Here is a 16,534-nt window from a genome sequence, read left to right as displayed (position 1 = left end):
TCTAGCCAATCAATCCATCTGCCAAAGGATATACATCAACAAGGAAAGCACCACACATAAAGAAAAGTTATAGGATTGCAAAAAAGGACCTAGAAATTGATGATTCCCTTACCCTTCCTTCCTTCCTCCCTCCCTTCTTCCTTCCTTTCTTTGTGAATAACTCAGTCCAAAACCCCTAAAGTGGATCCAAGCAAGGTAGGAGTATGGGGCGGTGGGGAAGGTGGTAGCAGCTGCAGCAGCTCAGCATGGACACCTGGTTTGCTTGGGCACAATGAGATCATCCACGAGACCCAGTAAGGTTCTCCAAGTGTAAACAAAGGCAGCGGTATTTGTTCAAAAGAGGTTGCTGCAGCCCAGCGCAAACCCCCAATAGAGAGGAGATTATCTGAGCCAGGGCCATGGAAGAGTGGAGGTAGAGAAAGACTGGTTATAATAAATACTAGGAGGGACCAGGTTTTTCACTTTAGAGAAGAGAGTTGCAAATAAAAAAATAAAGCTAGGATGAGCTCCATGATTTTGGTTTGGAATTGAAATTATTTCTGTGAACGTGTGCTTTTCAATGGCACATATACAGGAGGTATATGTACCCTTGAGAGCATACCTTTCACCTGAAAGGACTGAACGCAGTGGCTCAGTCTTGGGGTTCTCCAGCCCCAATCTTGGTTGCTGAATAATATTCAATAAAGGAAACCAAGGCTTGTTGGGGAAATACCTATTTCCAGGGCTTGGAGGGAAATCTCAGAGCGAGTCTAAATTTTAAGAAGTGCTCAATGAATGATGGAGAGGGCGGGCTAGTGGTCACTTCAACAAATGGTGCTGGGAGAACTGGATATCTCGCAAAAGAATGAAACTGGACCCTTACCTTGAACCACACACACACCCTCAAAATAGATCAAAGACCTAAATATCTGAGCTAAAACTATAATTCTTAGAAGAAAACATGGGAATAGATCTTCATATCCTAGAATTTGTCAGTGATTTCTTTTTTTTTTTTTTTTTTTGTGGTACTGAGAATTGAACTCAGGACTTCGAGCTTGCCAGGCTGGTACTGCACCACAGAGCTATATCCCTCACCCTTGTCAGTGATCTCTTAAGTATGACACCAAAAGCACAGCAAGTAAAGAAAAATAAATAAATCAGACTCCATCAAAATTAAAAGCATTTTGTGCATCAAAGAGAGCATCAACAGTGAAAACAAACTTCATAATGGGATAAAATATTTGCAAGCTATATATCTGATAAAGATCCAGTGTCCAGAAGATATAAAGAACTCCTACAACTCAGCAACAAAAGACAAACAACCTAACTTGTTTGTCTTTGAATGGCATATGTATTCCTCCAAAGAAGATATAGAAATGGAAAAAATGAACATGGCAAGATGCTCAACATATGAATCATTCAGGAAATGCAAACCAAAAGGTACAGTAAGATATGACTTCACACTCACCAGGATGGCTACAGTCTAAACCACGAAAAAAGAATTGGCAAGGATATAAAGAAATTGAAAGCTTCATATATTACTGGTGAGAATATCAAATCATGCGGTGTCCGTGGAAACAAGTTCAGAGGATTGTGAACATGTTAAACACAGAATTACATAGGAGCCAGCAAAATCAGTACTAAATATATGCTAAAATAATTGCAAACAAGCATTCAAATAAAAATCCATATGTAAATTTTCACGCTAACAGTATTCACCATAGCCAAAAGGTATAAAATATCCAAATATCTATCAACAGATGAATGGATAAATAAAATGTGATATAGACACACAGTAGAATATTACTCACCCACAAAAAGAAACAAGTACTGACTCCTAATAGAACATAGATGAACCTGGAATGAAAAATACTAAGTGAGACACAAAAGACCACATGTTGCCCAACTTCATTTATATGAAATTTTGGAATAAGCACATCATTGAGACAGAAAGGAGGTTTGTTTGCAGCCAGGAGGGAGGCATGGGGAATGAATGCTTAATAGGTTTAGGGCTTCTGTTTGAGATGATGAAAAAACATTCTGGAACTAGGTAGTAATGATGGCTGCACAGTTAGTACCACTGAGTTACACACTGAAAAATGATTAAGTAGTAAATTTCATACTAGATCTATAATCACACTAAAAAATTAAATGGGAAATTAAAATTACAAAGCTATGTCAAAGACACAGAAACTAACCTGAAGCACTTCCATTTTCCTACCTGGGATAAGATGAATATCAAAATAAGTAACAGTCAACATATATTATGGTTACTAGCAATTACATTCTAACCTATTGAATAAATAAAACTCTGAGTCCAAACCAATACAAAAGCCCAAGTGAGGAAAAAGAAAACTTCCTCATAGTAAAATTCCAACTAATCCTTGTAAAGAAATAATAGAATTTTAAAGTTGCCATTTGATAGACACAATAAAAATCAATTCAACCCAGCAGTATCAATGGATAATAGTCAATACAAGTTTGGCGAGGAAAGAAATATACACATAGGCTCAAAATATTTCCAAAAAAAAAACACTTAAAAATCACTAAAGGAAAAATAATAGCTTTCTAATGGAAAAATATGGTATATACCACCTTAATCAAGTGATCAAAGTTAACATCGTCAGCAACCAGACAAACCAAAATCATATACCACCTGATAGCCCACAGCACAAATGCAGTATCTCTATAACTGGTGAAATGTAGGAACTTGGGCAGTACCTCACCACTCTAGACCTCTGTTCCCTCATCTGAAAAAGAAAAAGAAGCTGAATAGATAACACCTAATTTCCATTCCAGTTCTAAATTTCTACTATTCCAATACTTATTAAGCTCATCTAAATATATGTCGTGTTCAGAAATTGGCAGGAGGTGGGAGCTTTTCTTTCTGTTTAAATGGCTGATGTTCTTATATAAGCAAACCAGAGATAAAGTGCACAAAATGACATATGGAGTAAAACTTTTGAACCTGGACTAATTTCACAGGGACTGCTGGAAAAGTCAAAATGCGAGAGTTTCTAAAGCAATAATAATCACTCCTTTCAAGGAAATACCTCAGTTCAAACTAGGGTAGGAAAACGATTATATGGAAATGAGTGCTTATATAAATAAGTGCTTGCAAGGTTATTTCTGCCCCTGAGGAAAATGAGCATGGCTGCCCCATCTAAGGAAAGCCGTTCAGACGCTCAGCCAAGTCCCTGGGTTGGTGCCGGGGAGCTCCAGGTCTTTCAGGCAAGGCACTCACACATTTCAGCTACTAAGAGCCTCATCAACACTGGGCAGAAATCTCCACTTGGCTGAAAGTCACTGCTTTCTGAAGGCTGAGAATAATGTCATTTAGTTAAGCAGGAAAGGATGGTTCTGTAAAATAACTCAAGGCCTCACAGGGCAATTCACATGATCAGCAACCTTATAAATAAATGCAGTAATCAATAGTCACCTGGCAAACCATCAAAAATGAAGTCTGAACTTCTTATTGTCCCACTTGGCTTCAGCCATTGGATTTTATGCAAACAGAAACACATTAATTGGCTAATTAGTAATTTTCTAAGATTGGAACAGCAAATTCACTATAATTTTTACTGAATTTTTATTATGGCATCAATATACAGAACAAAGTATATAAATTTAAACTACCAGAGTTGCTAGAGATTGTGGTAAAGAATGAGTTATTAGTCAATGATTTCTTTTTTAAAAATTATTCTTCCTTGTATAAACGAATTGTAGTGTCCTTGAATCGTATGAGCCTCCTTCCTCAACACTGAGGTCTAGTCAATCAGCAAAATTCTGCCAACTCTTCAGTTTCAAGCCAACCCTCCCATAGACATGGTTTTAGGCCAGGCCCGCATCACACCATGCTTGGCTTAACACAAAAGACTTCTCCATAGAGCATCTAGTATGACTTACCAGGTCTTTCAAAATCTACTAATTAGGGTACCCAGCTCTGGGACCCTAACTCCTCGGAGTGTCTTTGTACCACTTTTTTCTGCAAATAAACTTACTTTCACTTTTCACCATTTCATACTCCCTTTTACAGTAGAGAGACCAGCCAAAAGGGCTGGGGGTTGGGCTGAAGACCACCCATCACAGCCCCTACAACTCTACCCACTTGAGTCCATCTGGTACCCTAAGCCATACCTCCCTAATCACTCCACCTGCTTGAGCACCGCCCTAGAAGCACTCTATATAACCCCAGAGCAAAGCACATTCAGCCTTCCTTTTCAATTTCACTCTCTTGCCCACAAAGGACAGAAGAGTCAGAACCTGAAAGAGAGGGAGTTTGCACCGAGGCTCAGAGTGAGGACAACGAAAATTATGTATGTACCCTATATGTCATTGCAATAGTACTAGCAGCTACTGCTCCAGAAGCTGCTGCAGTGAAGACACAAAGAACAGTGAGACAATGGCAATGAACCCCAGGGAGATGAGGATGACACCCTGTTGGGCCCTCAGACCAATGTCAGTCTCTTGGATTTGCACCAGCACCTCAAAGAAAAGGCTACAGCCCACAAGGGGTCTGCAAAGGAGATTCAGAACTTTGCCCAAAGTGCCCTGGTAAAACTTGCCTCTATCAACATGGGGTGTGCTGGGGCTACCAGCCTGGATGTCATACAAGAGATAGAATATGTGATGGAGGAAGCTAAGATGATGCACCTGTTCAAGTGCCCACAGAAGACTTATGCTCACCTTTGCGGAGAAGGCAGTCATAGACACCACCCACGACTACCTGGTGCTCAAGGGTATTGAAACTGTGGCCCTTCATGGGGGCAGAGCCCATGAAAAATGCACCAAGGTCATTGAAGTGTTTCAGGAGGCAAGAAAGATGTCCTGGTGGCCACAGACATAGCATCCAAGGTCCTGGACTTCCCTGTCATCCAGTGCACCATCAATCACAATATACCTGAGAAAACTGAGAATTACATGCAGCAGATCAGCCATACGGGATGCTCGAAAATCTTGGCACTGTCACTACCTTCATCAACAAGGCCTGTGACGAGTCAGTGTTGATTGACCTCAAGGCCCTACTTTTACAGACAAAACAGAAGGTGCTGTTGGTGGTGCAAGGATGGTACTACAGGGATAAATCCACGCTGGACATGGGAGGAGAGCACGGCTGTGCCTGCTGTGGAAGCCTTGGCCATTAAATCACTGACTGTCCCAAACTCAGGGCCATGCAGACCAAGCAGGTCAGCATCATCGGCTGCAAGGACTACCTGGCCCACAGGCCTATGGACTTCTGAGCAATCTGTTTCACCTTCTAATGGCCAGGTAATAAGATATGTGTCCTATGTAAAGTGTGGCGGATTGACAACTGGTGGGCAATCTGTAACACCCAGCTGAACTGAATCAGCATGGTGCTGGGTGTGGAGGGCCCACCTGGCGACTGTTGCTAACAAAAAAAGGAGAACTAAAGAGGAAGATTCTGCGCTGTTGATTCTCCTGGAGGAACCTGTCATGCTGGCTTCCCTGATATAAACTTGGCTGTTATCATCAGAGAAGCTCAGGACCTCATTGCCACTGCAGTTTGCTTTGGGGAAGCTCTGGTCCTTACTTTGAGCATTGCTTCCTGGCTCTGGAGGGAAAAAAGGTGCACTGATCAATCTCCAGGAGAAGCTTGTTGTGCTGGCTTTCCTGATATGAATTCAGCTGTTCTCATTGTCAGAGGAGCTCAGAATCTTGTTGTCCCTGAGGATGACTGTGGTACTTTTCAGGGGAGCTCTGGTCCTTACTTTGAGTATTGCTCCTGGCTCCAGTGCAGATCCTCTAACAGCGCCACTGGTGTAGTGGTATCATGCAAGATTCCCAGTGCAGATCCCTCAACCTGCTGGCACAGACTATCTTGCTTCCACCACTGACCTTTGGGCCTTCCCAGCACAGATCCATGAAACGGCCTTGCATGAGACACCGCCATGGGCTCTAGGCCTCCAGTTGGATTTGTGGGGCGATTGTCATTGGCTCTAGATCTTTAGCTGGACTCAGGCAGAACATTGCCATAGGTTCCAGGACCTTAGCTGGATTCTTTGGGCCTTTAGTGTGTGAACAGATTTCCTACACTCTTTTGTATTCGACTCTTTGGTTGACTTTATAAAATAATCCTACAAATTATGTGTCCTCTATTAAATTATTTACCTTTGGAAACCCTGACTAAAAAATAAAGTTAATAGGTTACTTGTCTGTATAATTTTCATATAGTTTTGAACTACTGCATGAATAAGTAAGTTAATGGGCTATGCATTGTCTTAATGCAAGAGCAAGCAGAAACACCAAAATGACACCCAGGATTTGGAGGCAGATTTATTTACATCAACAGGCACTGACTGAAATCACTCCCAAAATATCAGGCCCTGATCTCTGGTGGTCTAGGGCTTATGTTGGATAAGCAAGCAAGAAGTACAGAGGCAGAATGGCTTGTCAGCTGGGGATTGGTTTACTCCCTGTGTATCACAGTGACCAGCTACGCATTATAGTGACCAGCTATGCCTCACAGTGACCAGCCATTTCTAAGAGACAGCAGCAACCAAATCTAGAACAGAAACGATTACCAGGGCAACTAACAAACTGAAGTATACTGGCTGGGGGCGCATTTTCTGCTACATTTTCCCCTCTTTTAGTTTCCCTGGCAAATCTTTGCTGGGCATATTACATGTGATCTTCTGAGACAAGGCCCACCTAGAATTTAGCCATGCCTGTTCTGTAACATTTCTCTGGCAAGGTATTTAGGGAGTTAATATGATCTGGGAGAGTGTCCAAAGTGTCTTGGACGTTCATCAAATCTTAGCCAAGGGTTTGATTGTTCAATTCTCTTGGGGCAACTGTCCATACAGTTTAAGGAAAAAAAAAAAAAACCAGCTAGCAGGCGGCAGGGAAGCAAGGACTAGGGTAAGTAGAATCCAGGTCATTTAACAAAAACCACTAGCAGAAGGACAGGGAAGGAAGAACTGGGGTAAGCAGTATAAAAAGACACAAAAATCAGTGGGAATAGGTATGAAGCAATCCTGTGAACGATGTCCGCAGACTTCAGTCATGCGTGCATTGTCCCTTCAGAGTGAACCTCATAGGAGCCGTCCAGGTAAGTTTTCAGCAGATCTCAGGCTGGATTTCTGAGACTTATAGAGGCAGATACTATGTGTGTGCAGAAATGGATCTGATCATTATCATTTCCTTCTTCATATGTGCTTTGAGCTTAACTTGTTCTTTTTCTAGAAGCTTGAAGTTCAACAGCAGGTTATTTATTTGAGCTCACTCTGTTTTTCTGATGTGGGAATTCACTGTTATAAATTTCCCTTGTAAGACTGCCTTCATTGCATCCTATAAATTTCAATATGTTGTATTGGCATTACAGGTTAATTGTAGAAACTGTAGTTTCTTCTTTAATTTTATCTGTGATCCACTGGTTATCCAGGAGGGTGTTATTTAATTTCCATGTGTTAATGTAGTTTTTGTGGTTTCTTTTGCCCTTTCCAGTTTAGTTGCACTATGATCTGACAATGTGCATGGGATAATTTCACTTCTGTTGCATTTACTTAAGCATGTTTTATGAGCTAGTATGTAAACTATTTGGGAGAAAGTCACATGTGCTGCTAAGAAGAATGTGTATTTTGATCTTGTTTCTTGTTTCTTTTTGTTGTTGTTGTTTTTCTGGGGGGTCTTTTGGAGACAGGGTCTCACTCTGTAGTTCAGACTGGCCTCTTGAACTATGTAGCCCAGACTGGCCTTGAACTCACAGGAGTCCTCCTGCCTCATCCTCCAGAGTGCTGAGATTACAGGCATGTGCCACCACACCTTGCTCTCATCTTGTTTCTTGATCCATTGTGCCAATCTGGTTCTTTTTTTTTTTTTTTTGGACTGGTGAATTGAGACTGTGATGGTTGACTGGTTGTATCAATTTGAGTAAGAGAGGTATAGCTAAATCAGCTCTGCAATTCCATACCACAGGGTGTGGAAGATCCATCCTAGGATGGCTTGTTGCCTGGAAGGTATAAAGGGGAAACCAAGGAGGACAGATCTGCTTCTCTTTCTTTAGAGGAGCTTCAATCTTCACCCTCACCTTGTACATCATCTCTGGATTCCAGCACAGACTCTTCAGTTTCTAGCACACATCTTTCAGTCTTCCAGCACAGACTCTTCAGGCTTCCATAGCAGGCCCTCATATATGCTTACACAGGACACTACAGTAGCACAGCTACTTGTATACCCTACATGGAGGAAAGGGTCCTCTTCTATCAGGAGTGGTCATCCTCTTCAACCAAGTGTGCAGCATCAGAAGGGAAGCACATGGAGTGGTGAGGGAGGAAGGGGACACTGCCTGGTGATCCAGGTCAGCTGCATCAACCCTGCCGATGGGGGGAGGAGGGGGACACAGATACTGTAGCTAGATCGCTCTCACCTGTATGTGGTTATCTTCTGAGGTCTACAGTTTTGTGGTAGTGTCCAATTCAAGGCATGGCTCAGCCATCACTGGTAGACAGAGGAAGGAGTCAGAGGCCAGCTCCAGACTGGATCATCCCAGCAAGCCTGAGTAGGCTCAGGGCAAGGTGCTGGACAACGCCAGCAAGCTTGCAGGAGGATTAAGGCAGGGCACCAAGTCTGATACTTTCAAATCCACAGCAGTGCACCTGACTCTGGCTTCAAGTTCTGTGTTGGGGGCGGATTGGGTTTTTCATCCTGCAATACTCTGGGTGTTTCCTGCAGGCCTAACCATGGCTCCCCAAACCTGGACCTTGCCCATGGTCATCTCTCGGCCAGTCACTATGGGATTTCAACACTGGGATCCCAGAGACTAAGCCGAGCCCTGGATACTGAGTCCCAGGTTCAGCTGGCCCTTCCCTGAATGGTGTCTGGCCAAGCACCTTCTCCAGGGACATGGCAGGTGCTAGCACTGGGGTCACTCACCAGCCGTTGTAGTGCACACCATGCACTGCCCTGTTCCCCTGGTGCATTTCTTCCTGGAGGCCTCTGGATTTACCCACCTACACTGTGTCTCTGCAGACTAGATCCTCCTCTCATGGCACAAGACAGCAGCTGGAAAGGACATGCAGCTTGGGCCCTCCTGTTTCTGCCTTGAGGTCTGGCTTGTCACTTCCTCTGCGGGCTCCCATTGGCCCTTCAAGGACATGCTATGCACCTGTTGTAACCAGCAACACAGGCTATCACTTCGCACTGACAGCCAGCAGTTTCCCTCTGCGTAGCCTCAGTGTATTGTTGGGGCCAGATCAGCACACCTTAGCTTATTTTAGGGTTAAGGTTTTTCCCATCTTCCTCCTTGCCCTCTTCCTCTTCTTCTTCCCATCCCTTCTCCTGCTCCTCCCCCCTCCACCCCTCTTCCTCTCTCCTTTGGATAATTGCTGTCCAGCTTCATCGAAGGAGGGTGAGAAACCATGGATGGAGAGTCACTAGTGTTGTTGAAGGAGAAGAATGGGTTCAGAACTATATCGTGAAGCCAGAAAGAGAGAATCTAGAGCAGTTTTTTGAGTATTCATTGTAGTCAGGGTTTGCAGGGGAATAGATTTAATACAGGACACATAATTTATAGATTATTTTTAATATGCACCTAAAAAGTCAAATGCAGAAGAGTACAAGAGAGCTGTGCATGCACTAGAGACCCGAAGAATCCAGCTGAAGACCTAGAGCCCATGGCAATGTCCTGCAGGAGTCCAGCTGGGTGCCTAGCACTCACAACAATGCCTCACGCTAGTCATATCAAGGATCTGCAAAGGCCTGTGGTGGAAGCTAGAAAGTGTACACCAGCAGGATGAAGATCTGTGCCACCAGGTGGAAGGATCTGCGCTGGAGCGAGGAATCGATGCTCAAGGTAAAGACAAGAGCTCCCCTGAAAAGCCTGCAGCCATCCTCAGTGACAGTGAGGACTGGAGGTCCTCCTACAATGAGACAGCTGAGTTCACATCAGAAAGGCCAGCACAACAAGCTTCTCCAGGAGAATCAGCAGCACACCATCTTCCCCTCCACTTCTCCTTTCATACTGTTGGCAACAGTCCTCACTCAGGTGGGCCATCCACACCCAGGACCACTCTGATTCAGTTTAGCTGGGTGTTACAAATTGACCATCAGTGAATCCACCACAGGTCTACTCTCTCATATGGTGGGGTGAGTGGTGAGCTGCCGCTTTGTGGCAGTTCTCTCTCTTCAACATGGTTATACTGGTTGAATAAGCTCTTCAAAAAACAAAACAAACAACAAAAAAAAACATGCTGAATGGTTATAGCTTCCTCACTTCTAGAAAATGCAAACTACTCACTTGGGACACAAAGTACACGGGCTGACTGGAATAGGAGGACAGGAAGTGATTACAAGTGAACACAAGAGAAGTTTCAAATGCTATATGTGTGTGTTTGTTATCACCATTCAGACAGGGGTTTCAAGGCTTTACAATGTCTGCCACACAGTCACCACATACTGTCCCGCCTCACTCTACTATGTTGTGCAGAAAAATCAGACCCAAGCAGAAAAAAATGAATGATATTCCCAATCTTCTTCTTCCTGCTTTACCTGCTATTACAAAAATAGCCATCAAGTAAAAGAATAGTGAGGTGTGACCTTGTGTGTGACACTGGCCATCAGCATGGTAATGATCAGCTAGGGCTAGTTCCAGGTAGGTCATTCCAGTTAGGTCTTATTTACAGGCAAACACTGATGTCAGTATACTGAATACTAGGCTTTGGTATTAAGTTCATTAGCTAAAGATAAACAATTAATCATGTGTGTGCCCCTCAAAGCTACACCCAGCTATGGATCCGCCATCCCTACTCCAGAAGTTACACTTTCAAACAAACACTCATCTCTCTCGTTTTCCTTTCTATGTTTCTGTTCTATTTTTGGTACTGGGAATCGAACTTAGGGCCTTGTGCTCACCAGGCAGGTGCTGTACCACTGACCTACATCATCGCCCCTTCATATTTCTTTTTTTTTTTTTTTTTTTTTTTTTTTTTTTTTTTTTTTTTGGTTTTTCTCCGGTACCGGGAACCGAACTCACGACCTTGCGCTTGCCAGGCAGGCGCTTTTGCCGCTGAGCTAAATCCCCAGCCCCCGCTTCATATTTCTTAAGGAAAATTCCCTTGAAATTTTCTAGAAAGCCTCAGTCGTACCTAATTAAATAGAAATGAGCGGGGCTGGGGATTTAGCTCAGCGGCAAAAGCGCCTGCCTGGCAAGCGCAAGGTCGTGAGTTCGGTTCCCGGTACCGGAGAAAAACCAAAAAAAAAAAAAAAAAATAGAAATGAGCATAGAATCAGTCTAGGAAAGAGCATCCTAAAATCCACAGCTCTCTAAGTGTAAATCCCTAGCACAGCACCTTCAGAGAAAATGGCTCCTTAAATGGAAAAAACCCTCAGCACCGTGCCCATCACATGCAGAACATCAATGCACATGTTGCTTTCAAAGTGAAGGTGTCACCCATGCCTCAGATTGCCAAGCTTTCCTAGTTTAGCTGTTTCAAAGTAGCACACTGGATCTGGCAAGATGGTGTGTGACAGTGGACGATCCCAGCACTCTGGGCAGCTGAGGCAAGATCTCAAGGTGGAGACCAACCTGACCAATGATGTGACTTAGGGAGATGCTTAGTGTGTATCTGAAAAAAGGAAGTCTAAGGATATAGCTATAGTTCACTGTGAAAATAGGGTACAAGCTCCAGTAATATAAAAGCAAGAAACTAATAGATAGATGTTGATAATAAAAAGATTCCTAGATACTTAGATAAAAATCAAAATGAGTAAGTAGACACTGGTTTCATTGAAGAAACCAGTATGAAGAAAAAGATGGGCCACAGGGGACAGGGCACTGGAGGGGAAGCTCTGGTCATGCGACCCTACGACATGACCTCACTTCCCTGGCAACCGGTCCAAACAGAACTTGGAACCCTGGTAATGGGCGTCACAATGCAGTAACTGCCCTCTCTGAGCTCACTTGGCCGGAGATCGGCAACTGTGAGGATGCTGAGCTGCTTCTCCACTTCGAGAGGCCGCAGCCTCAGGACCCCAAGCAGGGAAAGTCTCTGTGAAAGACTGAGGAGACGGCTGACTGCGTCCAGACGCCGCGGGCCACGATGTGGGAGTGACTCAGCCATCACGGACACCCTCAGGAAGGCGTCCCCCGGACTGACCACAACTGATGAAGAAAAACCAACTTACCCGTGTGAAGTCTGCCCAAGCCCAAATCCCAATGGCACCACGAAGGGAAAGATCCCAGGGCAAGTCTCGCCGGGCCCAGAAACCCCCAGGAGCTCCGGACAGGCCTCCCCAGAGCCAGGCCCAAAAAGCCTGGGGAGCCAAAGAAGTCCAGGGTGGGAGAACGAGGTCACAGCCATCAGGCCCCGAGACACACTGAGAAACCTAGTGTACATCCGCCCTGACCCGGGCCCCAGTGCAAAGCACTTCGTAGGGAGCTATGCCGAACCCTGGCTGGTGTGGTCAGTGCGGGCAGTCGGGGCACACTCACACTCTGAGCCCTTCATGCCTGTTTGCCTGGGCAGCGAGCCCTACCATGGTCCCTTCCTCCCCACCCCCTCCACGACCCACACCTCTACCCGACAGGCCCTGCTCATGGGAAGAGATGTCACACCACCACGTTCAGGGACGTCCATCTCCCCTGCGGGCCTCTGTGATGAAGCTCGAGACCTGTGGTGTTTGGACGATAAAGAGCTTTACACCAGCAAGCGGGCCGAGGACGAAGGACACCCTTGTTCCATCTCATCTCAGTGGGAATTAGAAGAAGCCTTTTGGCTGTCTGAGCTAAAGAAGGAGTACGAACTCTTACTCCATGCGTCACCTTGTGCATCACCTTGTCCATCAGAACACCATGAAATGCCTCGTCTAGAAGATCAGCCCATCCACCGCAGAGCTGCAGGCCTCTGGAGAAAGTTTTCTCATGCCAATGGCCACACATTTCAAGCCAAGCGTTTCAGCAGGCGCGCTCACTGTGCCATCTGCTCGGGCCGTGTAGGGGGATTCGGACGCCAGGTATACAAGTGCATCGACTGCAAGCTGCTGGTTCACAAGAAGTGCCACACACTTGTCACAGTTGCGTGTGGCCAGCGTTCTTCACCACCGCAATCCGAGACGCCAATGAATCAACCCCTAACAGATTCGGACCCCGCACCGACCGTGAGCCCGTCTGATCCTTCAAGCCACGACGGTTTGGAACATCTTGCTGAAGACAACGACCTAAAGAACACCAGAGAGAGTGGCAAACCTTCCTCTAGTCTTGGTCTTCAGGACTTTCACCTGCTCCGGGTGATAGGCAGAGGAAGTTTCGCAAAAGTACTCTTAGTTCAACTACAAAATACAGATCGAATGTTTGCAATGAAAGTTGTCAAGAAAGCGCGTGTGGACATTGATCGGGCGCACACGGAGAAGTGCGTACTGCAGCAGGCGTCCCATCATCCTTTCCTTGTCGGGCTCCATGCTTGCTTTCAGACAGAAAGCAGGCTGTGTTTTGTGCTAGACTATGTAAATGGAGGCGATCTCATGTTTCATATGCAACAACAAAGAGTACTTCCTGAGCCTCATGCCAGGTTTTACTCTGCAGAGATCAGCTTAGCACTGAACTACCTTCATCGGCGAGGCATTCTCTCCCGGAACCTGAAATTGGACAATTTATTACTAGATGCACAGGGGCATATTAAGATCACTGACTACTGCGTGAGTAAGGCAGGACTAGGGCCAGGAAAAGTGACTGGCACTTTCTGTGGCCCGGCTAATTACCTGGCTCCGGAAGTTATCCGAGGAGAAGAGTACGGGTTCAGTGTGGACTGGTGGGCTCTGGGCGTGATCATGTTCGAAATGATGGCTGGAGAGTCTCCTTTTCCTACTATTGAGAACCCTGATTTTTTTGCTCAAAAGGCAATCACTTATCTCCTGCAGCTCATTATGGAAAGTAACATTGATGTACCACCCTGTCTATCCATAGAAGCTGCAAGTGTCCTGCATGGTTTTCTGAACAAGGACCCGAAAGAGCGACTGGGTTGTCATCCCCAGATGGGGTTTGCGGACGTTCAGGACCATCCATTTTTTCAAAGTGTGGACTGGGAGCTGATGGAGCAGAAGCGGGTGGTGCCTCCCTTTAAACCAAATACTTCTGGAGAATTAGGTTTGGACAACTTTGACACTCAGTTTACTAATGAACCAGTCCAGCTCACTCCAGATGACAAGAACGTGGTGAGGAAGAGCGATGGAGAGGAATTTGCAGGTTTCGAGTACATCAATCCTCTTTCGATGTATGAAGAAGAATGGGTCTGATCCTCATTCTCCACTGTGCATCCTGCTTACATCGCCATTTCCCACAAAGAAACACTTGTTCCCAGCCTGGACTCAGTGAACAATTTAGAATTGTTTGGAAGCTAATTTTAAGTTCTTTTTTGTACTTATATTTAGAAGTAATACTTGGTTCTTATAGTCTATAATAGAGAATACTGAATTTGTTGTTGTTGTTGATAGACTTACTGTTTATGATTTCACTTAAATAAGGATGAATCAATTGCTTGTTAACCGAACCTGTAAACACATTCCATTGGTTGAGTGGAGACAGAATGTGTATGATTTTTCTTGTTATTGACGGTCAGGGAGAATTGCCTTTTCAGTAGGACTGTCTTCACTGTGCTTGTTTCTCTCCAAACCGTATTACCTGTCCTTTTGGCACTCAGTTTATGTAGTCTTCAGAGAAATCCAAAACATGACAATGATTTTGAATACATGTGCTAAAAACACATGGGTCATAGTTCTACCCCCTTAGTTAAGTATGTTTAGTAGGATAACATAGGAAATACATAGTAAGATTCTTTTCAGGGCAGAGTTCTTCAACTTATTTTTACTAAAATTAGTCGTTAGCAGTTTCTGAAAGAGTTGTCACATAGAGCATTCCTGTTTCAGTACCATTTTTTATGCAAAGAAGTTTAAGAGTAACCATCATCATCTAAGTAAGTGACTATGGTACAATCTTAGTACAATTTAATGTTAGGTAAGCTATCCAGTTTTCAGTTTAGAGTGATTTAAAATTTGTAGGCATTTAAGAAAGTATAATTTTAGCTTTGTTCAAGGCCCCATTTCATTAGATATATAACTTTCCCAAGGCTTATATTCATGTATTGTCTTTTCTTCTAATATCTAAGTTTGAAAGTAATGAAAATTTCAAAGGAAAATGTCTAGATACAGTCACATGTTCATTTGCCAGGTCTACATGCTTCTCTTACTGCCTGGAACTTGTAGTAAAACAAAAAGCCTTCTCAACATGAACTTATAGAGAACTCTGCCATGTCAGAAATGTGTTTGTGATCTTGCTTTAAACTGTTGCTCTTTGCTATGGGGCATTTCAGAAGGTCGAAGAATCACACAGGGAACTTGTTTCAAATGTTTATTGCTGAGCCCACATTAGAATGCTTTTGGGCCTTTGACTCTCATTATGAGAAACACTTTCTTCTTGTCCACCAGTTAAACTGTAGAAAGTATATCGATGGTATACAATTTTAAGAAGTTACAGGCAGCAATTTACTACTTTATGAACATTTTTGAATAAATTTTAAATGAATGTTTAATAGCTTTTCTGTTTCCCCCCTAAAAAAAATCTTACCAGTTTCCTAACAATGTTATACAAATGATAAGCATTTTTCTTTGATGAAGTTTTAACTTTTATTCAGAGTGGTCTTGTGTTTTTAAATTTTTTGAGTAGTAAGTTTTACTGTGTATATTTTATGCAGAATTGCATTACAAATATGTTAGCTGTCTTTTTGAAGACTTTAAGGGTCATGCCAGTTCTTTTCACGCTATACAGAAGTTCTCTAAAGGGAATAAGGCAGTTTACAGCCAAAATGGTTGGCATTTTGGTGTTCTACACAATAATTTATTTTGTAAAATCTTGTGGTCAGGTCATTTTATGTATATGCAGCCTGGATTTAACGAATACTTTGTTCAGTACTGGTACATTTACTGTATAAATTTGTTTTGTTTTGATTTTTGTCAGGTGGAATACTGCCTTGGTCATCTCTATTTCTGTACCTTTTTCGTGTTAAAAACCTTTCAATAAAACATTTAATACACATAAAAAATTAAAACTGATTTTATCAGCAGTTGACATGATTACCTGCACAAAAGGTCCAAGTCTGGAAAGTAAGTAAACTTTGCTTTGCAGTTTGGTTTCATTTTTAACTCCATAAAAGCTCCTTTTCTTGCAGTTAAGAACTGTGGGATTTAACTAATTAGTTCCCATTCTATCTCCCCATGGTGTATGTTACATACCCTTAAATGATGGTGCAACAGAGAAAGGGTGGGTGTTCCTCAGAGAGAGACCATTTAGATATCTACCTGGCCACTCCTGTCACAGGGACTTAGGTGCAACTTAGCTAAGGAGAATGACAGACCTCCGTTATATCATATGTCGATTGCCACAGAACTGCAAATGAGGGCCCAGTCAGCCACCACCAGTGGTGGTGCTGACCAGTGCTTCCCAGTCTTGGCACACAGATGGAGCAGTCTATTGTTTATGCCATCTGGGCCACTCACTCACATAATAATTCAGCAGACAGAGTTTAAGCATTCCAACCCCCTTCCTTTG

At 43.7% G+C, this 16,534-nt stretch overlaps 1 pseudogene; it reads left to right on the top strand.

The window, feature by feature from the left end:
• Nucleotides 1-11,887: 11,887 nt before the first annotated feature.
• LOC102010208 lies at nucleotides 11,888-16,003 on the top strand (annotated as a pseudogene).
• Nucleotides 16,004-16,534: the final 531 nt, after the last annotated feature.

The sequence above is a fragment of the Chinchilla lanigera genome, unplaced genomic scaffold, assembly GCF_000276665.1.
Source record: "Chinchilla lanigera isolate Chin_1 unplaced genomic scaffold, ChiLan1.0 scaffold00045, whole genome shotgun sequence".
NCBI lineage: Eukaryota > Metazoa > Chordata > Mammalia > Rodentia > Chinchillidae > Chinchilla > Chinchilla lanigera.
The sequence above is the reverse complement of the archived record's forward strand: the minus strand, read 5'-3'. Positions and strand labels throughout refer to the sequence as shown.